The sequence below is a fragment of the Papio anubis genome, chromosome 1 (genome assembly GCF_008728515.1).
Source record: "Papio anubis isolate 15944 chromosome 1, Panubis1.0, whole genome shotgun sequence".
In the NCBI taxonomy this organism is placed as follows: Eukaryota; Metazoa; Chordata; class Mammalia; order Primates; family Cercopithecidae; genus Papio; species Papio anubis.
In genome coordinates, this window is record NC_044976.1 from 125,290,413 (window position 1) to 125,316,155 (window position 25,743).

Genomic DNA, 25,743 nt, shown 5'->3' on the forward strand with positions numbered 1-25,743 from the left:
GACTCGTCTCCAAAAAAGAAAAGATAACATTTTGAGGAACTGCCAAAGTGTTTTTCAAAATGTTGGCACCATTTTACATGCCTACTATCAATGTACAAGGGTACCACTTTTTCCACATTTTTGTCTGTCTTTTTAATTATAGCCATTCTAGACAGTGAAGTGGTATCTCATTGTAGTTTTGATTTGCACTTCTCTAATTGACACTACTGGTGTTGGATATTTGTATATTTCTTTGGAGAAATGTTTATTCAAAATTGTTACCTATTGTTTTAATTGAGCTATTTGTCTTCTTATTGAATTATAAGAGTTATTTAATAGTCTGATTTTAAATCATATATGTTATTTGCAAATATTTCCTTCCAGCTTGCAGGTTGTCTTTTCACTTCCCTCATGATGTTCTTTGAAGTTCAAAAATTGATATTTTGATAAAGTCTGAGTTATCAAAACATTTTTTTCTGGCTTGATATGGTGGCTTATGCTTATAATCCCAGCACTTTGGGAAGCTGAAGTGGGAGGATCACTTGAGTCCAGGAGTTCAAGACCAGCCTTGGCAACATAGTGAGACCAGTCTGTACAAAAATATTTAAAAATTAGCTAGTTGTGGTGGCACATGTCTGTAGTCCCAGCTACTTGGGAGGCTGAGGTGGGAGGATCCCTTGAGCCCAGGAGGTTGAGGCTGCAGTGAGCTGTGATCATGCTACTACATGCCAGCCTGAGTGACAGAGTGAGACCCCATCTCAAAATTTTTTTTTCTTTTGTCACTTTTGGTGTCATATGTAAAAAGAAAAAAAAATATTGCTTTTTGGTCCTATGATTTCTTCTAAGAGTTTCATAGATTTAACTCCTACATTTAGGTCTGTGATCCATTTTGAGTTAGTTTAGTATATGGTATGAGGTAGAGGATCCAGCTTCATCTGTTCGGATATAGATATTCGATTATCCCAGTACTATTTGTTGAAAAGACTATTTTTCTCCACTGAATTGTGTTGGTGCTTTTGTCAAAAATCAGTTAACCATAAATGTAAGGGTTTATTTCTGGACTGTTAATTTTATTCCGCTGTCTATCATACCAGGCCCATACGCTCATTGTTAGTATGTGGACATATAATAGATCTGTATATTTATCGTATAAACTGCAATCTTGCTGAATTTATTCATTCTAATAGCTGTTAGTAGATTCTTTAGGATTTTCTTTTTCTGTTGTTGTTTTTTGTTGTTTTTTTTTTAGACGGAGTCTTGCTCTTTTGCCCAGGCTGGAGTGCAGTGGTACGATCTCAGCTCACTGCAAGCTCTGCCTCCTGGGTTCATGCCATTCTCCTGCCTCAGCCTCCCGAACAGCTGGGACTACAGGCGCCCGCCACCGCGCCCGGCTAATTTTTTTGTGTTTTTAGTAGAGACGGGGTTTCACCCTGTTAGCCAGGATGGTCTCGATTTCCTGACCTCGTGATCCGCCCACCTTGGCCTCCCAAGGATTATAGGCGTGAGCCACCGTGCCCAGCCGATTCCTTAGGATTTTCTAGACACAAGACCATTTTACCGGTGAAAGAGATAGTTTCACTTCTTCGTTTCCAGGCTGGTTGCCTTTTATTTCTTTTTCTTGACTAACTGTACTGCCTGGAACTTCCAGTACAATGTTGAATAGTGGCAAGAGCAAATATCCTTGTCTTATTCTCAATCTTAGTAGAAAGGCATTCAGTCTTTTCCCATTGAATAGCATGTTGTTGCAAGATTTGCATACACGCCCTTTATCAAGTTGAGGAAATTCATTACTATTGCTAGTTTGTTGAGTGTTGTTATAAAAAAGGTTTGGATTTTATAAAATGCTTTTTTTTGTATCCATTGAGATGATCATGTGGTCTTCTTTATTCTATCAATATGCTGTATTACATTAATTTATTTTTGAATATTAAACCAATGTTGTAATCCTGGGATAAATCTCACTTGGTCATTATAGATCATCCTTTTTTATAAGTTGTTGGATTTGGTTTGCTAGTATTTTGTTGAGGGTTTTGCATCTATCCTCACAAGGGATAGTGTTCTACAGTTTTCTTGTGATGTCATTGAATGGTTTTGGTATCAGGGTAATTCTGGACTTCTAGAATGAGTTGGGAAGTGTTCTCTCCTCTTCTGTTCTGGAAGAGTTTGTGAAGGATTACTGTTTTTTCTTTTCTTTTCTTTTCTTTTTTTCTTTTGAGATAGAGTCTCACTCTGTCACCCAGGCTGGAGTGCCATGGCATGATCTCAGCTCACTGCAACTTCTGCCTCCCTGATTCAAGCAATTCTCATGTCTCAGCCTCCTGAGTAGCTGGGACTATAGGCAGGCACCACCACGCCCAGACTAATTTTTGTATTTTTAGTAGAGATGGGGTTTTGTTATGTTGCCCAGGCTGATCTTGAACTCCTGGCCTCAAGTGATCCACCTGCCTCAACCTCCCAACCTCCCAACCTCCAAAAGTGCTGGGATTACAGGTGTGAGCCACTGCCCCCTGCCTGTTAGTTCTTTTTTAAACGTTTGGCAGAATTCACCTGTGACGAAATGTGAACCAGGGCTTCTCTTTTCTTTTTAGTAGAGATGGGGGCTTGCTCTGTTGGACTTTTCTTTGTGGGAAGTTTTTTTTGTTTGTTTGTTTTTTTATGAGACGGAGTCTCGCTCTGTCGCCCAGGCTGGAGTGCAGTGGCGCGATCTCAGCTCACTGCAAGCTCCGCCTCCCGGGTTCACGCCCTTCTCCTGCCTCAGCCTCCCGAGCAGCTGGGACTACAGGCGCCCACCACCGCGCCTGGCTAATTTTTTTGTATTTTTAGTAGAGACGGGGTTTCACCGTGTTCGCCAGGATGGTTTCGATCTCCTGACCTCGTGATCCGCCTCAGCCTCCCAAAGTGCTGGGATTACAGGCATGAGCCACTGCACCCGGCCTGTGGGAAGTTTTTAAGTTACCAATTCAATCTCTACTCATTTTAGGTTCTTTTAGATTTTGTTTCTTACTGAGTTAGTTTCAGTAATTTGTGGCTTTCTAGGAATTTTTCCATTTCATCTAAGTGACCTAATTTGTTGGCATACAGCTGTTTATAGTATTTTTTTACACTCTTTCTAATTTCCATAAGGTTGGTAGATATGTTCCCATTATGGTTTGAATGTATGTATCCCTCCCAAATTCATATATTGGAACTGAAACCCCAAGGTGATGGTAATAAGAGAGGAGGCCTTTGCGAAGTAATTAAGTCATGAGGGTTGTATCCTCATGAATGGATTAGTGCTCTTTTAAAAAAGGGTAAAGGGAATGCCTGAGTGCCTTTTGCCCTTCCATTTCCTTTCCTTTTCTTTTCTTTTTTTTTTTTTTTTTTTTTGAGATGGAGTCTTGCTCTGTCCCCCAGGCTGGAGTGCCATGGCGCGATCTTGGCTCACTGCAACCTCTGCCTCCCGGGTTCAAGCAATTCTCCTGCCTCAGCCTCCCAAGTAGCTGGGATTACAGGCACCCACCATCATGCCCAGCTAATTTTTGTATTTTTGTAGAGACAGGGTTTCACCATGTTGGCCAGGCTGGTCTTGGACTCCTGACCTCAGGTGCTGCGCCCACCTCGGCCTCCCAAAGTGCTGGGATTACAGGCGTGAGCCACCATGCCTGGCCTGTCCTTCCACTTCTTCTACCCTGTAAGAACACAACGTTGGTCTCTTGTTGTCCCCTTGCACCATGTGAGGACACAGCAAGAAAGTGCTATCTTGGAGAAAGCAGCCCTCACCGGATGCCAAATCTGTTGGTGCCTCAATCTTGGACTCTCAAACCTTCAGAGTTATCTGGTCTCAGATATTTTGTTACAGCAACAAAAATAGACTAAAACAATTTGCTTTTGCACTTTTGATTTTAGTCATTTGAGTCTCTTTCTTAGTCTAGCTAACGGTTTGTCATTTTTGTTGATCTCAGAGAATTTACTTTGGTTTTATTGATTTTATTAGTTTTTTTCTTTGTATACCCCATTTCATTTATTTCTGCTTTAGTCTTTATTATTTCCTTCTGCTTGTTTTTGGTTTAGTTTGCTTTTTTCATTTTAATTTCTTAAAATAGAAGTTTAGGTTATTTATTTGAAATCTTTCTTCTATTTTAATTTAATTTATATATTTATTTTGAGACAGAGTTTTGCTCTTGTCACCCAGGCTGGAGTGCAATGGCATGATCTCAGCTCACTGCAACTTCCACCTCTGGGTTCAAGCGATTCTCCTGCCTCAGCCTCCCAAGTAGCTGGGATTACAGGCACCCACCACCACACCTGGCTAATTTTTTGTATTTTTAGTAGAGACGGGGTTTTACCATGTTGGCCAGGCTGGTCTTGAACTCCTGACCTCAGGTGATCCACCTGCCTCGGCATCTCAAAGTATTGGGATTATAGGTGTGAGCCACCGCACCCAGCCTTTCTTCTATTTTAATACCGGTGTTTACAGCTATACATTTTTCTTAAGCACTGCTTTCACTGTATTCCACAAGTTTCAGTATGTTGTATATTTGTTTTGATTTGTCTCAAAATATTTTCTAATTTCCATTGTGATTAATTTACTGGTTATTTATGGGTGTATTATTTAAATTTCACATATTTTTGAATTTCTGAATTTTTTTGTTATTGATTTCTAATTTAATTACACTGTGCGCAGAAGTAGTATTTTGTATATCTCAGTTCTTTTAAATTTATTGTGGCTTGTGTTATGGCATAGCATATGGTCTATCCTGGTGAATGTTCCATTCACATTTAAATAGAATGTATATTCTGCTATTGTTGAGTGGAATGTTCTGTAGATGTTAGGTCTAGTTGGTTTATGGTATTGTTCAAATCTTTTATACCTTTATTGATTTTCTGTCTGGTTGATTCAGATAATTTTTGGAACTCTAATGCTACCTTAAAAAGCCACCCCAAACCTCAGTTGGCATACAACAATCCACATTTAGCTCACAAGTCTGTGGGGTTCAGCTAATCTGGGTTGGGCTTCCTTATGTGTCTGCAATTAGCTGTTAGCTGTGGGTTGTCTGAAGGCTCAGATGATCTTAACTAGGCTTGCTCACATGTCTGAGGTTCAGCTGCCTATAGACTGATCTAAGATGGCCTCAGCTAGAACAATTGAACATTTATTATGTAGAGGTAGTTTCCGTCTAATCCTAGTTCGATGAGTTTTTGTTTGTTTGTTCATTTGTTTGTTTGTTTTTTGAGATGGAGTCCTCACTCTGTCTCCCAAGCTGGAGTGCAGTGGCATGATCTTGGCTCACTGCAAGCTCCGCCTCCCGAGTTCAAGTGATTCTCCTGCCTCAACCTCCCAGTAGTTGGGATTATAGGCGCATGCCACCACCCAGCTAATTTTTGTATTTTTAGTAGAGACGGGGGTTCGCCATGTTGGCTAGGCTGGTGAACATCAGGTGATCCGCCAGCCTCAGCCTCCCCAAGTGCTGGGATTCCAGGTGTGAGCCACCGCATCTGGCTGTTTTTTTTTTTTTTTTTTTTTGAGACGGAGTCTCGCTCTGTCGCCCAGGCTGGAGTGCAGTGGCGCGATCTCGGCTCACTGCAAGCTCCGCCTCCCGGGTTCACGCCATTCTCCCGCCTCAGCCTCCGAGTAGCTGGGACTACAGGCGCCCGCCACCACGCCCGGCTAGTTTTTTGTATTTTTAGTAGAGACGGGGTTTCACCATGTTAGCCAGGATGGTCTCGATCTCCTGACCTCGTGATCCACCCGCCTTGGCCTCCCAAAGTGCTGGGATTACAGGCTTGAGCCACCGCGCCCGGCCCTGGCTGTTTTTTTTGGTTTCTTTTTTTGTTTTTTATTAATCATGAAAGGGTGTTGAATTTCATCAGTGCCTTTTCTGCATCAGTTGAGATGATCATGTGATTTTTATTTCCTTTATTCTGTTAATGTGGTGTATTGCCTCAATCGTTGTATGTTAAACCAGCTTTGTAACCCAGGAATAAATCCCACTTTGCCATGGTGTATAATCCTTTTAAAATACTGCTGTATTTAGTTTGCTAGTATTTTCCTGAGGATTTTTGCATCAATGTTCATGAGGGATATTATAATGGTAGTTTTTCTTTTTTGTAGGGTCTTTGCCTTTGATATCAGGGTAATGCTGGTCTCGTGTCAAATTAGGAAGTTTTCCCTTCTCTTTCATTATTTGGAAAAGTCTAATAAGGATTGGCATTAGTTCTTCTTTAAATGCTTGGTAGAATTTATCAGTGAAGTCATGAAGTCCAGTGTTTTTCTTTGTTGGGAGATTTTTAAAATTACTGCTTCAATTTCCTTACTAGTTATAGGTCTATTCAGGTTTTTATTCCTTCATGATTTAGTCTTGGTAGGTGTTGTGTTCCTAGGAATTTTTCCATTTCATATAGATTATCCAATTTGTTGGCATACAATTGTTCTTATAATCCTTTTTATTTCTATGGAATCAGTAGTAATGTCCCAACTTTCATTTCTGATTTTAGTATTTTGTCTTTTCTATGTTTTTCCTTAGTCCCTCTCCCTAAAGGCTTACCAACTTTGTTGATCTTTTCAAAGAAACAATTTTTGGTTTCACTGATTTTTCTCTATTGTGTTTTTCTATTCTCTGTTCTGTATATTGGTCTAATCTTTATTATTTCCTTCCTCCTGGCAGTTTTGGGTCTCGTTTGTTCTTCTTTTTCTAGGTCCTTAAGTTGTAAGTTTTCTAGTTCCATACGTGCATCCAGTTCCTTAAGGTTGTTGACTTGATATCTTTCTTGTTTTTTTAATGTAAGTATTTACAGCTGTACATTTCTCCCTTAGCACTGCTTTGGCTGCATTCCATGTTTTGGTATGTTGTGATTTTGTTTTTGTTTGTCTCTGGGGATTTTCTAATATTCCTTTCATTTATTCTTCCATCTAATGGTTGTTTAGTGTCTAATTTCCACAGATTTGTAAATTTTCTGGTTTTACATCTGTTACTGATTTCTAACTTTATCCTGTCATAGTTGGAGAAGATACTTTGTGTGATGTAGATCTTTTAAAATCTATTGAGACTTAATTTTTGCCCAAACATATGGTCTATCCTGGCAAATGTCCCATGTGTGCTTCCAAACATATGCATATGTTCTTGTTGGGTAAAGTGTTCTTTATATGTCTGTTAGATCTAGTTGGTTTATTATGTTGTTTAAGTCCTCTGATGTCTTACTTATCGTCTGTCTGGTTGGTCTAGCCATTATTGAGAGTGGGGTATTGAAGTCCAACTACTATTGTAGAACTGTCTATTTCTTCCTTCAGTTTTTGCTTTATATATTTTGGTGGTCTGTCATCAGGTACATAAATGCATATAAGTGTTATGTTTTCTTGCTGTTTTGAACGTTTTATTAATATGTTATATTAATATCCTTCTTTGTCTCTTGTAACCTTTTTATAATCTGAAATCTGTTTTTACCTGATATTAGTATAACTACCCTTGCTCCCTTTTGGTTACTATATGTGTGAAATATCTTTTTCCATTCTTTCACTTTCATTCTACTTGTGTCTTTGAATCTAAAGTAAGTCTCTTGTAGACAGCATATAGTTGGACCATCTGTTTTTATTCATTCTGTCAATCTCTGTCTTTTGATTGGAGAGTTTAGTCCAACTTACACTTACTGGCTGGGCGCGGTGGCTCACGCCTGTAATCCCAGCACTTTGGGAGGCCAAGGCGGGCGGATCATGAGGTCAGGAGATCGAGATTATCCTGGCTAACATGGTGAAACCCTGTCTCTACTAAAAAAACAACAACAAAAAATTAGCCGTGTGTGGTGGGGGGCACCTGTAGTCCCAGCTACTCGGGAGGCTGAGGCAGGAGAATGGCATGAACCCAGGAGGCAGAGCTTGCAGTGAGCTGAGATTGTGCCACTGAACTCCAGCCTGGGTGAAAGAGCGAGACTCCATCTCAGAAAATAAATAAATAAATAAATAAATAAAGTAATTACTGATTTGGAGGGACTCAGTTCTATCATTTTGCTATTTTTTCCCATATGCTGTATAGCTTTTTTGTTCCTCATTCCCTGCCTTACTATCTTCTTTTGTATTTAACTTTTTGTAGTGAAATATTTAAATTTCTTTCTAATTTCCTTCTGCATGTATTTTATATCTGGTTTTTTCTGTTTGTTTGCTTGTTTGTTTTTGTGGCTACCATGGGGATTACATGTAACATCCCAACATTATAATGCTCTAATTTGAATTTATACAGTTTAACTTTAGTAACATACAAAACCTTTACCATTCTCTCCCCACCCCTTTTGGTTGTTGATATCACAGAATTGTGTCTTTATACATTGTGTGTCCCAAAACATAAAGTTATAATTATTTAAATTTATTAGTCTCTTACATTATGTAGAAAACAGAATGTGGAGTACGAACCAAAGTTATAATAACATTTAGACTAATAATTTCTTTAAAAACTATTCATGTCTTAAATCATGTAGAAAACAAAAAGTGGAGTTATAAACCATTTTTACAATAATACTGGCTTTTATTATTTTTTATGTGTTTGCTTTTATTGGAACCTTTATTTCTTCATACAGCTTTGAGTTACTGTCTAGTGTCCTTTCATTTCACCTTGCAGGACCCCCTTGAGCATTTCTTGTAGGGTGGATCTACTAGTAATAAACTTTCTTAGCTTTGGTTATCTTGAGATGTCTTAATTTCTCCTTTGTTTTTGAAGGATAAATTTGCTGGATGTAGGGTTCGTGGTTAACAGTTTTTTTTTTTTCTTTTAGCACTTCAAATATATTGCCCAGCTGCTTCCTGGACTCCAAAGTTTCTCATTATAAAGTTGCTGATAATCTTAATTAGAATCCCTTGTGTGTGACAAGTTGCTTTTCTCTTTCTGCTTTCAAGATTCTCTCTTTGTCTTTCAAAAGTTTGATTATAACGTGTCTTAGCGTGGGTCTCTTTAGTTTATTTTACTTCTTGGGTGTCTATATTCATGTCTTGTATCGAATTTATCATGTGTATATATTTGTGTAACCACCACCAAAATCAAGATAAAGAACAGCTTCATCATTGCAAGGCTCCCTTGTGCCACCCCTTTATAGCCACACCCACTGCCCCTTCCCCTCATTCCTAATTCTTGACAACCTTTAATGTGTTCTCCATCTCTATCATTTTGTTACTTAAGTAATGTTATATAAAAGAAATAATACTGTATGTAGCCTTTTGAGATAGGCTTTGTTTTTTTCAACTCAGCATAATTCCCATGAGATTCATCTAGGTTGTTACATGTATTAATAGCCCACTCCTTTTTATGACTGAATCCTAGTCCATGGTATGAATATACCAGTTTGCTTAACCACTTGCCCACTGAAGGATACTGGGGCTATTTTCAGTTTTGAGATATTATGAATAAAGCGGCTATAAACATTTGAGCATAGGTTTTGTGTGACTATAACTTTTCATATCTCTGGGATAAATGCCCAAGAATGTAATTGCTGATTTTATTCTTTTTTAGAGAGTATCTTGGATCATCTTGGCTCTTTACTCTTTCACATATATTTTAGAATTGGATTCTCAAAATTATGAAAAACACTTTAGAGTTTTGATAGAAATGGCATTGAATCTATGAGTCAGTTGGGTGAGAATTTAGGATATTGAGACTTTCTAGCCATTGATAATATTTCTCTCTTTTTACTTAATTCTTCTTGATGTATTTCAATAAAGCATTATGATCTTCTTTGTATCAGTACTGCAAGTATTCCCAGGTGCCTGTATCAGTCAGGAAAGACTGGTTGTGCTATGGCAATAAAACAACCAGAAAAGTTTATTTCTTCCTCATGCTACATGTTCATCATGAGTCAGGGGGCTCTATTCCACATTCTACTTTTTTTGTATATATTTTTTCACCTTCTAAAACCCTTAGAATGTTCCACATTTTTATCATTCTTACTTTGGGGCTCAGCCTAAAAGGGAAGCTTGGAGAAGCATGCACCGGCTCTTAGGCTTCTGGCTGGGAGTCTGTCACTTCTGCTCACTCTGCATTGGCTAAAGCAAGTCTAAGGCTGACACTTGTCATATCATGTCTCTTTCTCTCTGTGTGTGTATGTGTGTGTGTGTTTCTGTCTCTGTCTCTCTCCACACATACACACCCTCTCCAAGCATCTTGGGAGCCCTGAGTCAGCATATAAGAAGTCTAGCTACCCTGAAGCCACCATGCTAGAGAGATCATATGTAAAGACCTCACAGAGATAGCGAGAGATGCCTCCAAAACTGAGCTAGCAAGTATTCTTTCTTTTTCTATCATCCATAAAAACTCCTGTAAGATTGGAATGATCTTCTCCTTGAAAATTTCGTGTAACTCACCTGGAAAATATCTGGGCTTGGTATTTTCTTTGCGGGAACACTTTAAATACTGGTTGAATTTCTTTAATTATTTTAGAGCTATTCATTCTGCCTTTCTCGTCTTGAATCTGTTTTGATAAATTATATTTTCTAGAAAGTTTTCCGTATCATCTATGTTTTGAATTATTGGCATTGATTTGTTTATACTTTTATGTTTAAATGTTCACTATAACCATAGTTACACATTTTATCTCCTTTTCCATTTTCAGTATTGCTTATTTGTATATGCTCTCTCTCTCTCGCTCTCGCTCTCTCTCTCTCTGTCTCTTAAATTTTTCCAGAAGTCTTTCAACTTTCGAAGAATCAGTTTTGGCTTTGTTGATCCTCTGTTTTCAGTGTCATTACTTTCTCTACTTATTGTTATTTTTTTCTTCCTACTACTTTCCTCATGTTTATTCTGCTGTTTGTTTTTTTTTTTTTTTTCCAAGTTGGAGCTTTAGCTCATTATTTTTATCCTCTCTACTTTTTAAATTATAAGCATTTAAAGTGATTAGTTTCTGGCCGGGCACGGTGGCTCATGCCTGTAATCCCAGCCCTTTGGGAGGCCGAGGCAGGTGGATCACCCGAGGTCTGGAGTTTGAGACCAGCCTGGCCAATATGGTGAAACCCCATATTTACTAAAAATACAAAAAATTAGCCGGGCGTGGTGGCAGGTGCCTATAATCCCAGCTACTTGGGAGGCTGAGGCAGGAGAATCGCTTCAACCCTGGGGGCAGAGGTCGCAGTGAGCTGAGATGGCGCCATTGCACTCCAGCCTGTGCAACAAGAGTGAAACTCCATTTCAAACAAACAACAAAAAAAAAGGTTATGAGTTTCCAACCTTTTCGGTGTTGAAGTCTTAATTTCAGCAATTTTAGTTTTTATTTCTAGAATTTATGTTTGCAATTTTTTCATATCAAGGTCATTTTTATAGTCTTTTGTTCCTTTATCATGTTTTAAAATCTTTCTTAAAAACCTGTCAATTCCTCATTTGTTTTACTTCATATGGTCATGTCAATGCTGAGGTCTTTGCGAGTCTGATTTTGTTGTTAATTTCTCTGCTGACTTTCTTTTTTTTTTTTTTTGAGACAGAGTCTCGCTCTGTCACCCAGGCTGTGGAGTGCAGTGGCGCTATCTCAGCTCACTGCAAGCTCTGCCTCCCAGGTTCACGCCGTTCTCCTGCCTCAGCCTCCCGAGTAGCTGGGACTACAGGCGCCCACCACCATGCCCGGCTAATTTTGTTTTTGTATTTTTAATAGTGATGGGGTTTCACTGTGTTAGCCAGGATGGTCTCAATCTCCTGACCTTGTGATCCGCTCCCTCGGCCTCCCAAAGTGCTGTGATTACAGGTGTGAGCCACCACGCCCGGCCTCTTTGCTGACTTTCTCATATGGTGTCTTTTCCTCATGTGTATCCTATAATTTTCATTGTGATCTCATGTTTGTTGGAACTGCACCTGTGAATAATCTTTGAAATTTACATTAAAGGTGTATTCCATTAGAAAGGCTTTGTTTTTCCTCTGCTGAGTGCATTAGGGACACACCAAACTTGGGACCTCTTTACATTCTTGGCTTGGAATTGTTTTGACCAGGCAGGTAGCATGAATTTTGGCACCAATGCTTTGTGAAGGACAACTTAATGCTTATGAGTTATTTTGGGGGAGATTTTATTTCATTTTAGTCAGAGCTGTGTCATTCTCCTTTATGAGACAGGCTTTTCTTTGTAGTTCATTCTTTCACTGAGAGGATAGCCCTTTGGGGGTCCTGACTTTATGGAAGATTTTACAACCAATTCTCCAGCTTGCAAGGGCACTAAGCTTTGCCTTTGGTTTTATAGCATAGTTGATAGTGATAGGTTACTGGGGCTCATAAGATGCCCGTTGGAAAGCTGCTGGATTCAGTGCTCATTCACCCACTGGATTTGTGCTGTTGATTTATTTTGGACTCTGAGGAATTCCCTTACTCTCTTGCCAGCTCAGCTATGCATAAAAAGAGATTTTTAAAAAGATTTTATTCAGTACTTTAAGGAGTTTTTTTAGTAGGAGGGTTTTTTGTTTTGTTATGTTTTTAATGATAACTTGTCTTCTATGTTGCCAGAATGGAAGTCCCATTTATTCTTCAACCCACTCCAGTCTAGTTTCTATCTCTACCACTTCATTAAAACTGCTCTTGTTGAAGCTATCAGCCATCTCCATGTTGCCATATTCAGTGAACCTTTCAGTGTCTTTGCTTTATTTAACCTATTAGTAGTATTTAGCACATTTTATCACATCCTTTTTTCTTGAAACATTCAAAAAGTAGTTACAAATGATATTAAAATTCTCTTTACGGCTTCAAAACATATTGTTTGTTTCACTGCATCATGATGCATCAACATTGGTACTGAATACGTATGTATATTAAGTATTTAATAACGTTGGAATCAATATAATTCATGGTAAAAGTATTTTCAAAATCTTTAGGTTCCTTATGTGACATCTGACATTTACTCATACAAAATGAGATCAAAGCAATATACTGAGGTTAGAATAAATATATAACCAACTTTCAGTCTATTATGAACGTATCTATTCTGTGAATAGAATATTCACAGAATATTATGATGTAATACCTATTATGTAATACTATTATGATGTCATACCTCTCCTTATAGTAATAATCACCCTGAACCATCAGTAAGTCATTAATTTGTCATAACTAGAAAAGGGTAAGTTTTTGGTAAGGATATCAATTAATAAGCATAGCTAGCCACTGCAGATAATAAACTTAAAATTCCTTAGGTTGGCATTCAGGTCTTAACTTATTCCTCCAGCCTTATTACTCCCAAGAAAAGTTTACCTTTCCCAACAATGTGGTCTAGTTCTACTCTGAATATGCTTATCTGCTTTTAAAAGGTTATTTGCAGAGACAGGGGCTCACTATGTCACCCAAAGGGAAGATCACCTGAGGTCAGTAGAGTGCAGTGGCACAATTATAGCTCACTGTAGCCTTGAACTCCTGAGCTCAAGCAAGTCTCCTGCCTCAGTCTGCCAAAGCACTGGGATTACAAGAGTGAGACACCATGCCTGGCCTGCTAATTTACTTTTCTACCTATGCATCTTCATTTATGTGCTTCCCTTCCATGTTCCCCTCCACTTTTCTCTAATTCTGCCCAAATTTTCATTCTCTCAAATTGTACCTATGAAATTCCTCCACTTTCAGGAAACCTTCCAGGCAATTTTAATAATCATAGGAAACTCCTGACCTAGCTCCTAATAGTCCCCACTTCTGGTATTAGTGCTCTTGTATAATCCTCTCCCTCTGAGTGTAGGCTGGACCTAGTGACTTGCTTCTATAAGCAAATAAAATACAACAGAAGTAATGAGATGACACTTCCACGACTCCTATCTTGCTAGTACTCTCTCTCTTGCTGGCACTCTCTCACCCCTTTTGCTTACTCTGATATTGTGAGATGCTTCACAGACAGACTTACCTGGCTATGACCTGAAGGAGGCCTCAGTGCAACAACTCATGGGGAACTGAATCCTGCCAATAACGATGCAAATGAGCATGAATGCAGATCCTTTCCAGTTGGGTCCTCCGATGAGATCACTGCCTCAGTCAGCACGTTGATTGCAGCCTTGTGAAAGACTCTGAGGCAGAGCACCCAGTTAAGCCATGCCTGAACTGTGAGGTAACAAGTATACGTTATTTTTAGCCACTACACAGCAATAGATAATGAGAACACCAATGTATATTGAGTATCCCTTCCTTCAAACTCTAAGAACTGATTATCCTGTTTGTTATTATTACAAAAGATACACATGTACATGGTGAAAAACTCAAACAGTACAAATGGTATAAAGTGAACAGTAAAAGTCTTCCCTCAACTTCCTCCTGCTCACCCTCTAGACTAGGCATTATCAATCATTTCATAGATATCCTTCAGAAGTGTTCCAACACAAGTAGGATCACACTATACATACTCTCCTACAATTCATTTCACTTAACGCTTTATCTTTCCATACAGATCTATAACACTTTTTGAAATACAAATTATATTCATTGCTTTTTTCTGCTTATGAAAACGATACATGGTCTTAGTTGAAAATTTGACATATACAGAAAAGCATTAAAAAATTGTGCCTCAGTCAGGCACGGTGGCTCATGCCTGTAATCCCAGCACTTAGGGAGTCCGAGGCAGGTGGATTACGAGGTCAAGAGATCGACACCAGCTCTACTAAAAATACAAAAATTAGCTGGGCGTGGTGGTGGGCACCTGTAATCCCAGCTACTCTGGAGGCTGAGCAGGAGAATTGCTTCAGCCCGGGAGGCGGAGGTTGAAGTGAGCTGAGATCGCACCTTTACACTCCAGCCTGGGTGACAGAGCAAGAGTCTGTCTCAAAAATAAAAAATAAAATAAATAAGTAAATAAAATAAATAAATAAAAATAAACAGGAGAACAAACATTGTTTAAAAAGTAAACCCTAAGCCTACATTTAGGACCATTTTTTAAATCATTCAGGGAAGAAATGAATAATGAACACTGATCTGTAAGCAAAATGTCCTTTTATATGAAAACATCCACTTTTTAGGAAAAATAAAAACACCTAATGCAAGAGAAATAATGATAGCTATTGCCTATCATAGTTTTGAACTTACTTAATGCAAATGGTTCTAATGCATTATTCAAAGTATTTCCTTATCACTCTTGTATTTAGCCAGAGTAGATTAAAGCCAGTTGTTACTGTGTTCTTGGTTTCCAGTTTCTCTTAATGTCCCAAAGGTAAAAAACACAACTTTTCTTAGAGTATTTGGAAAAAGACTTAAGCTAATTTGGTTGCTGGCAGCAGATATTCTCCAGTGCATTTTTATTCCAGGAAGAACCATTTAGTCTATATTCTACTAGAAGTAATGTAGTTATCACAGGAAAGAACCTATTTTACCTAATGGCATATTTAATAAAAGTGAAGCCTACTTTATATAACTGCCTTCCCATCTCAAGAATCAAGGATGTTCGCAATGAAAGTTTGACCTATTCACAGTTTCATAAACTTCTTAAAGATCAACCCTGATCTGAGCAGTTGTACATGGCTTTAGGGAGGCCAGCCAAGTCCCTGCTCAGTGAATGTTATTGGTGATCAGAAATGCCAGGTGAGGAAAAATTCCCGTGTGCTCACATCTCTTGGCCGGTTTGCTATCCTGAGAATCCCCTTCGTCATGCTTTCCCATGACTTCATAAGAAATGGGTAAAACACTGAATTATATTAGCATAAAAATTGTAGGTATATTTCAATCTATCTTTCGGTTTATTTCTTGTCCCCCACCCCCTGCTAATATTTATGTCCAATTTTCAAACTGGCAAGAGACCTTGAGCAGCTGAAAGTAGATTTCTAAATGACACTCAAAACTAAAAGGGCAGTGTGGAATTGCCAAAGGCCTGGTGGCCTAAAATCAGGCCTTTGGGTCCTGACTCTCCTGGGTGACATCTTTATGACCCGCCTGGGTCATGTCGTGAAACAACCTGAGCTTCAGTTTCCCCATCTACAAAACTGCGCTAGTAATATCTTTCTTGCTCACTTCATAGGGTTTTTATGAGGATTAAATAAATCTAGAAAAGGGCTTTGGAAATGGAAAAGGGTGAAATAAAAATGTTGCTTATTACCCACATAGCATCTGAACTGTTTCTGAAAATTTCCTTTATTCTTTAGCATGTATACACCTAACACCATTTGTATAAGGCTCAGTTATTTCTGTGCAAATTCAGTAGAACAGCTTCCTTACTTCGTTTCTAAGTAAACAACAAGAGCAACAAATATACAATTTTAGATATCTAAGGGTAATGTGTTTCCCTTATGTGGCTGGAACTCTGTTTTAAGCCAAAGGCCTTCCTTGTTGCCTGCTGTTCCCGATAAGCTACATGTTAACAAATAGCACACCACTTCCTGGACAGAAATCTTTTAGTGACCTGCTCTTTTTCCTGGGTGTTGGCATTTTCTTCACAACCCACCTTGGAGTTTGAGATCAGTGCTTCCCTGGACACGGATTATGGCTTTGGCATCCACTAGGGGTTGGAGTTGTGGTCCTGCTGTCTTTGAGGAAAGGAGCCAGGGAACCAGCTCAATTTGCTGTTCAGCCACTTGGCTGCCGCCCTGGATGGTACAGTTCTCTTATTATGTGCTAGAGTCCCAAAGTGGCTGGGCATTTGGCCCAAAGATAAAACAGGCCATTTTGTTAATAGCTGTGTTTCAGCCCATCAGCTTGGGAAGGAGAATCAAGGCTTTAAGATACCATTTACGATAGCAAGTCAATATTCATTATATATAGGAATAAAGAAATCTCAGCCCTCTGTGAAGAAAATTATAGAACTATTCAATGACAATTTTAAAAACACTTTTAAAAAAGATGAATTATGATCATAGATAGGAGGATTCACTCTCATGTCAGTTGCAATCCCAATAAAATTCCTTTCTCCGTCTCCTTGGCCCCCTACTTCTACTCAAAACGCTAAAGTCCTGTTGGTTCTGCTTCATTTTTTTCCATCAGCCCACTTCTCTCCCATTCTAATTTATTTTGAGTCAGGTTTATTTCTTTTTGAATTACTGAGTCTAATTTCTTTAGATTCATGTTTATTTCTTTTTGAATTACTGAATCAGCCCCTAACTGTTCTTTCCAACTCATCGTTCCATCACTGCAGCCAGCTTTAATTTTTGAAACGCTCACCTGAGCACAATTCACTTCCTGTCCACCACTCTTCAGTGACTTGGCATCACCCTTGGAATAGAGCCCAAATTCCACAGCAAGAGATCCCAGGCCTCTTCTCAGGGCCCTCTCCGTTTCCACTGCAGCTCTCGCCAGAATGAAGTACTTTACTTCCCCAGGAGGACCCTACTCCTTTTGCTAGAAACACTTCTTCCTGCCTGTAGGAAAACAACCTGTTGCATGGCAAGAGCAACAGTGAAATAAGAGGTGGGACTTGACTCGGGAGGTGGGGCTCAGACACCAGACCAAATTGAGGATGCTAAAACAGGGTGGGACAAAAGCAGCCTCCCACAAGACACACCCATCAGTGTGCCATGTCAGTTTACCAATGCCACGGCAGCACCTAGAAGTTACTGCGCATTTCCATGGCAATGACTCAATGACCTGGAAGTTACCTTTTCTTAGAAATTTGTGCATAAACCACCCCTTAATTTGCATATAATTAAAAGTGGGTATAAAGGCCACTGCTGAGCTGCCTCTTAGCTGCTAGTTTGAGCCCACTGCCTATAGGGTGTCCCTGCTCTGCAAGGAGCAGTACCTGTGCTACTGCTGCACACGGCCACTTCAATAAAAGCTGCTGTTTAACACCATGGGCTCATCCTTGAATTCTTTCCTGAGTAAAGCCAAGAACCCTCCAGGGCTAAGTCCCAGTTTTGGGGCTCTCCTGTCCTGCATCAATACCATCTTGAAACAAAACTGCTCTGATGGCTGCTTGACTCCCACATACCAACGTGTTCTGCAGCAGCATTTTTAAGTGATGCCTGTAGCGTAGATAACCCCTCATAGCTTACCTGGGCCAGGGCTCACGCCTGTAATCCCAGCACTTTGGGAGGCCGAGGCAGGCAAATCATGAGGTCAGGAGATCAAGACCATGCTGGCCAACATGGTGAAATCCCATCTCTACTAAAAATACAAAAATTAGCCAGGCATGGTGGTGCGTGCCTGTAGTCCCAGCTACTTGGGAGGCTGAGGCAGGAGAATTGCTTGAACCCGGGAGGCGGAGGTTGCAGTGAGCCGAGATCGTGCCACTGCACTCCAGCCTGGCAACAGAGCGAGACTCCATCTCAAAAAAAGAAAAAACAAAAACCAAACAAACAAAAAATTGCTTACCTGAGCTCCCCAGTGGTTATGAGTTTCAGCAAGAAAATCTGAGATGTGACCAGCTCAACATGTCTTTACCCTAAAAGCTTCCTTTGCAAAAGATACTTTCTGGAGGGCCAGTGTGGGGATCCACCATCTATTTTTCTTTTTTTTTTTTTTGAGACGGGGTTTCACGCTTGTTGCCCAGGCTGGAGTGCAGTGGCATGATCTTGGTTCACTGTAACCTCTGCCTCTCGGGTTCAAGCGATTCTCCTGCCTCAGCCTCCCAAGTAGCTGGGATTACAGGCGCCCACTACCACGCCTGGCTAATTTTTTGTATTTTTAGTAGAGACCCCCGGGGTTTCGCCATGTTGGGCAGGCTGGTCTCGAATTCCTGACCTCAGGTGATCCACCTGCCTTGACCTCCCAAAGTGCTGGGATTATAGCCATGAGCCACTGCGCCAGGCCAGGGATTCACCATCTTGCAGCCACCTGAGACATGGCTTCGGTTCATAAGTTCCTATTAAATATTTCTTTCAGAGAAACTGAATTTGTCAGCCTCTTTCTTCAGAGGCTGTCACCTCCCTTGTCCTTTGGCAGCAGATTCACTCACCACAGAACACTACCCTGCTCTACCCCATCTGTTCACCTCTTCCCTTTGTCACCTGATTAATTACGTCTTGCTAATTATTCAGAACTACACTTGGCTTTAATCTCTGCTGATCTGCCAAAGCTCAATTAGTTGCTCTTCCTAATGGCCACAAACCTCAATTTCCTTATCTGCAAGGTGGAGATAATACCATGTATACTCTATGGCTTTGGTGTCTGCCTCGTGGTAGGAAGGGTGACCATACATGCTGGCTTATGTCTGTTTTCCCTAAGTCATGTCTGGTTAGTGTCCTCTGAGAATGGAAACCATCTTTAGCCACACCGTTTAATAGGATTAAGAGCTAAGATGGAGTTAATATATCCTCAATTCCAGGAAATTCTTGCCCAAGAAGATGAAGTGGCAAATAGCTTTGTTGTTTGTTTTAGGAACTTACAGAAAATTCATTTATCGCAATATAGACAACTCAGATGGCCTTCATCAGGTTAATAGCCTGCTTCTCAGAGCAGGAGGTCACTCAACTGGCTCATCAAAGGGCTGTTTACTCCTCAAGGCTGGCTTCAAAACCCTCTCCTCCCTGTATCCACCAATCCTAAACTATTATATTAATATCATGAATTTTGCTCAATCGCAGTCATCCCCGTGCCCCAGGCCTCTGCCTTGAAAGACCCACTTTAAGCCAGACCCTGTAACCCATGTGAATATGCCACCCATGATCTCCTCCTTAGATACTACTAAGGCTGTCAAGGGAGTAGTCTTCCTTGCCCCATTAAACAATACATTTAGCTTTGCTGATAAACAAGTTGCTTTTATGATCTCTTTGGGGAAGGAGCAGTTGACACATATTATACTCTCAAAAGTATCCAGTTTGGGTGATAAATTAAATGATTCCTATTGTTGTAAATTATATGTTACCATATTAATATGTAACATTTACTGTTCTCATTTAATCCTCGCAGTAATCCTAGGAGCTAAGTATTATTAGGCTAGCATAGTACAGATTGAAAATTAAGGCACAGAGAATTTAAGTAACTTACCCAAGAGCATGTAACTACTAAGGGGAAGAGGTTGGATTACAATCCAAATAATCTGACTCCAGAGTTGATACTCTTTTTTAAAAAATAGTTTTATTGTTAATCTTAAAATCACAAATTTACAGAAAAGTTTCAAGGATTGTATGAAGAACTCCACCACAGGCCAGGCACGGTGGCTCACGCCTATAATCCCAGCACTTTGGGAGGCCTAGGCGGGTGGATCACCTGAGGTCAGGAGTTTGAGACCAGCCTGGCCAACATGGTGAAACCCTGTCTCTGCTAAAAATACAAAAATTAGCTGGGCATGGTGGTGCATGCGTGTAATCCCAGCTACTCAGGAGGCTACATGGACTGCTTGAACCCAGGAGGCGGAGTTTGCAGTGAGCCGAGATCAGGCCACTGCACACTCCAGCTTGGGCAACAGAACGAGACTCCGTCTCAAAAAAAAAAAAAGAAAAAGAAAAGAAAAGAAAAGAAAAGAACTCCACTACCAAAATCACCGGAGAGTAAGCTGTCAACCTGATGTCCCTTTACCCCCAAATACTTCAGTGTGTGATTCCTACAAACAAGGTCATTCTCCTATGTTACCATACTCCAGCCATCGCCATGAGAAACTTAATATTGATATGTAACTATTCTCTAGCCCTCAGATCCTATTCAAGTGTTGCCAGTTGTTCCAATAATGGGCTTTACAGCAGAAAAATCCAGTGCAGAATCACATGTTGTATTTAGGTCCTAAGTGTCTTTACTTTCTTTCAGTCTGGAACAGTTCCTCAGGTTTTCCTTAACTGTCATGACTGACACTTTTGAGGATTACAGCTTATTTAGTAAAGTGTCCCTCACTTTGAGTTTGTCAGCTGTCTCTCCGTGATTAGCTTCAGCTTATACACCTTCGAGAGGAGCATCACAGAAGTGATACTGTGTCCCCATCACATTCCATCGGGCGCAACAAGATTCTGATTTGTTCCATTATTAATAATGTGTGCTCTGATCACTTGATTTAAGTGGTGTCTGCCAGGGCTTTTCACCGTAAAGTTACTCTTACTCCCTTTGTAATTAATATTTTGTGGGGCGGTATTCCAAAACTACATAAATATCCTATTCTTCATCAAACTTTCTATTTATTTATTTAATTGATATGCATCACTTTAGACTCATGTTTCCTATTCATTCAATGGGTTGCAATCTATCTGCTATTACTTCATTACTTATTTTTGTTTTATTTTATTTAATTTATTTATTTTGTTTGCTCTGTTGCCCAGGCTGGAGTGCAGTGGCATCATCTCAGCATACCACAATCTCCACCTCCCAGGTTCAAGTGATCCTCCCACCTCAGCCTCCCAAGTAACTGGGATTACAGGAACATGCCACCAGGCCCAGCTAATTTTTTGTATTTTTGGTAGAGATGGAGTTTTACCATGTTGCCCAGGCTGGTCTCCAACTCCTGAGCTTAAGCAATCTGCCCACCTTGGCCTTCTAAAGTGCTGGGATTACAAGCATGAGTCACTACGCCTGGCCTACTTGATTACTTATTTTGATACCTAAATTGTTCTAGATTTGGCCACTGAGTGTGCCTGCAAACTGGCTTCCATATGATTTTGACATGCTCCATCATTTTCTTTTCTTTTTTTTAGACTGTCTTGCTCTTGTCGCTCAGGCTGGAGTGCAGTGGTGAGATCATGGCTCACTGCAACCTTCTGGGTTCAAGCGATTCTCCTGCCTCAGCCTCCTGAGTAGCTGGGATTACAGGCGCCCGCCACCACGCCTGGCTAATTTTTGTACTTTTAGTAGAGACGGGGTTTCGCCATGTTGGCCAGGCTGGTCTGGAACTGCTGACCTCAGGTGATCTGCCCACCTCCGCCTCCCAAAGTGCTGGGATTATAGGTGTGAGCCACCATGCCTGGCCACTCCATCATTGTTTTAAGCAATTTCTTGTTTTGGTAGGTAGATAAAGATTTTTTACTTATATGAAAGGCTGAATAAGGTATATCTAGAATTTAAGTTAATTGCATTTGCTCAAAAGATGGTATTTTGTGTTAAAATGAAATATCCTCCCAGAATTTTACATCATGTGGCATGAACAGATATTTAATGACAGCACCTATTTCTCAATGGGAGCTCTCACAGAGCGTCTGTTACAGCAAGAGAAATGAATTTGTTCCATGTTTTCTCCATTAGAAGACTATAATTAGAAACTGAGCCTTTGAATAGCATTTTTATCACCCTTAATTTTCAGTTTCTCATTTAAAAAATCCATGTATTTGTTGTTCTGTGAAAAATTCATTAATAGCTCTGCAAATGCTCCACTGCGCATAGGAAAAATATTGTATATTTAAATAGTCTCGGCTGGGTGTAGTGGCTCATACCTGTAAACCCAGCACTTTGGGAGGCCAAGGTGGGAGGATCACTTGAGCCCAGGAGTTTGAGACCAGCCTGGGCAATACAGTGAGACCCTGTCTCTACAGGAAAAAAAAAAAAAAAAAGTCCTTTCAGGCTCTTGAGATTGAGCACCTCCCTGCTCTGGCCTCTGCACTGGGTACATACTTATCTGCTTCAAGTTCATGTCCGCTATCCTGTAGCGAGCACCTCGGGGTACGGCTTTTATATCTGCCCAGACCCCTCTTTGGACCTGGTATGCTCCAGATACCTGGTAAGTGCTAGTTGGACAGACTGGGTGGCCACGCACTGTGTCTCGCTTCTGCCCACAGGATGGCAGCATTTACTCAGGGCTCCGGCCCCACTAGGGGCTTGACTCTGGGAATTCGTAAGACCTGGTTTCTTCCTGAAATGAAAACAGTGCTTTAGGTCTCTTCCTATGAAGGAACCCTCCATAAACTAATAGACAGTGTTATTTGCCCACCCCCTCTTCAATGTACTTCTTGGAAAATGACATCTTTGAGGTGAATGACACAATGTTTTTGGACTATAGGCATCCATCCTCGAAGGGCTATCTAGGTCCAGAGTTGGTGTTAGCTAAAACTGAGGAAGCAGGCCGAACTCAGCAGCTCATTCTGTGTACAAGTCATTTAATGTAGAGAATTACTAGTGTTATTTAAAGATAACGAAGGAAAAAGGAACTATTGAGCACTTGCTATATGCTATATGTTTTAAACCAGGAGTTATCAAATTGAGTGGGCATCAGAATCACCTAGAAGGACTGGCTAAAACAGACTGGCTTCGCATGGTGGCTCACGCCTGTAATCCCAGATACTCAGGAAGCTGAGGCAGGAAGATCACTCAAGGCCAGAAGTTGGAGATCAGCCAACTTCTTAAGAAAAACTTAAGAAATTAGCCAAGCATGGTGGCACATGCCTGTAGTCCCAGATACTCAAGAGGCATAGGTAAGAGGATTGCTTGAGCCTAGGAGGTTGAGGCTATAGTAAGAGATGATTGCACCACTGCACTCCAGCCTGGTGACAGAGCGAGACCCTGTCTCAAAAAACAAACAAAAAACCACAGATTGCTGGCCCCCACCCCCAGAACTTCTGATTTCGTAGGTCTGGGTTGGAGCCTGAGATTTTGCATTTTAAGAAGTTCTCAGATGATGCTGATGCCGCTGGTCCAGAGAATCACTGCTTTAAACAATCACATTTAATTCTTAGCAGGCCTTTTAATAGATATTTTTGTCCCCATTCTGCAGATGAGAAGACTGAGATTCAGAAGCTTAAATAACTTGCCTAATGACACACCCTAGTCAGTGGAGGGCTGGAATGTGGACCTTGGTAGGTCTGATGCCAAACTCTTGCTCTGTCCACTGCACTGTTCTGCAAGAAAAAGGGAATAAATCATACTTTGGGGGTTTCTCTGAATCATATGGCTCCAGAAAACATGAAACAATGCCCAACACCAGTGTAGTGCTTTTAATCTTTAAGAGGTTAGCAATAATAATTAATCTTTGCAATTCGCCTGGTATGAAAGTAATGAAGCAAGCTGCCAACCTGAAATAAACAGCTGGACTTGTGTGTAACGGGACATGATTCTTTGGATCATTCACTTAAGATTAAAATGTCTTGGTTGGGTGCGGTGGCTCACGCCTGTAATCCTAGCACTTTGGGAGGCCGAGGCGGGTGGATCACGAGGTCAGGAGATCAAGACTATCCTGGCTAACACAGTGAAACCCCGTCTCTACTAAAAATACAAAAATTAGCTGGGCATGGTGGCAGGTGCCTGTAGTCCCAGCTACTGAGGAGGCTGAGGCAGGAGAATGGTGTGAACCTGGGAGGCGGAGCTTGCAGTGAGCCGAGATTGCGCCACTGCACTCCAGCCTGTGCGACAGAGAGAGACTCCATCTTAAAAAAATAAATAAATTAATTAATTAATTAAAATTTTAAAAAAGATTAAAATGTCTTTGGAAATGAAATATTGATATTATAGGTATTTCAATCACTAAACTCCAATTTTGAAACTGGAATATAAGGTGAAAAGAAAGCAGACGTGAGTAATTATAAAATCCATTAGCTTGCCCATGGAGAGAGGGCACCGTTTATCTATGGGAATAAATGAGGAAATTAAAGCTGGTGGGCTTTCTCTAAAAGTGAATCAGCAAATTAATGACTCATCTGCAGGGCCCAGCAATTGTTGAGCCGTCAGTGCATCAGCCTGCGATGAGTTGAGAGAATCTGTTCTGTATTTATTACTCGGCAAAACTTTCCTCCAACACCGGCCCCCCAACTTTATATCAAATATTAAAGCCTGATCTCTCAGAGACAGGGATGGATTTTTTTCCAAACATTTGTGGAGAAGGGGGAAGACACGGAAGAAGAGAATTAAGAGAGCCAGCCTGGTTAGAGCTATGGCTTCCAGTCTAGCTGAACACAGGGGTCGCCTCCCTTTGACCAGGCTCCTGCTCAGCTCCTCTTTCTCCTCTGCACTCAGCCTCTGCACTCAGCTCTTACCTGGTTGGTCCAAACTGAATAGGCTTGCTCATGCTGGGCTTTCAAATGCACCCAAAGAGGCCTTCATGGAGGGAGAGAGGTGGGTAGGCAGGGGGCCTTCACATTTACAGAGGAGACCAGCTGTGCTGGCCACTTCCAGTCCCAGGCGAGTCTGACCTGCTACCTGGAGTAGCCATCTGTAAAGAGAAACTTGGACTGGGCATGTTGGCTCATACCTGTAATGCCAGCCCTTTGGAAGGCTGGGGCAGGAGGAGCACTTGAGCTTGGGAGTTCCACACCGCCTGGGCGACATAGTAAGACCTTGTGTCTACTAAAATTCAAAAAAATTAGCTGGGCGTAGTGGGGCATGCCTGTAGTCCCAGCTACTCGGGGGGCAGAGGTGGGAGGATCTCTTGAGCCCGGGAAGTCTAGGCTGCAGTGAGCCCTGATTGTGCCACTGCACTCCAGCCTGGGTGACTGAGCAAGGCCCTGTCTCAAAAAGATAAAAATAAGTAATAAAGAGAAACTTGGTTATTATAACCTAATTGATCTGAACTTCCAGAGCCTGCCCCAGACCCAAGGGTCCAAGAGTTCCTGAATGTTTTCTCCTATCTTCTTCCTCAAAAGGGATTGCTATAACCAACCCCTTATAAAAGAGATGTGCCTCTGTCTGTTACCTGGCAGAGTGCTGGCAATAAGGAGTGTGGAGCCAGACTGGGCACCAGAGAGGCCTGTGACCCCAGTGAGTATCACCTACCCTTCCAGCTCACCTGCTGCTGCCCCAGCTCACCAGGAAGATCATAGGTCAAGGGCTGGGCTTCAGCCACTCACCCTTGTGATGTGCACATTACACTTCCCAGGAAATGTGAGCTCACAGGGAAAAATAGAGGCTTTTGAGAAATAGAATGACACGAAAGAAAGACCATAGACCAAAAAGCTTATACAGACAAAGCCAAAATAATACTTAAAAATATGACTGGGGGTCTGGGAGTTGGGAACCACGACTTTACCCGGCTCTGATGATGGGGTGTGATCTTGACCCCTGGTCCCTCACTTGTTACTAGCAACTGAGCCTAACACAGGTCCCTGCAGC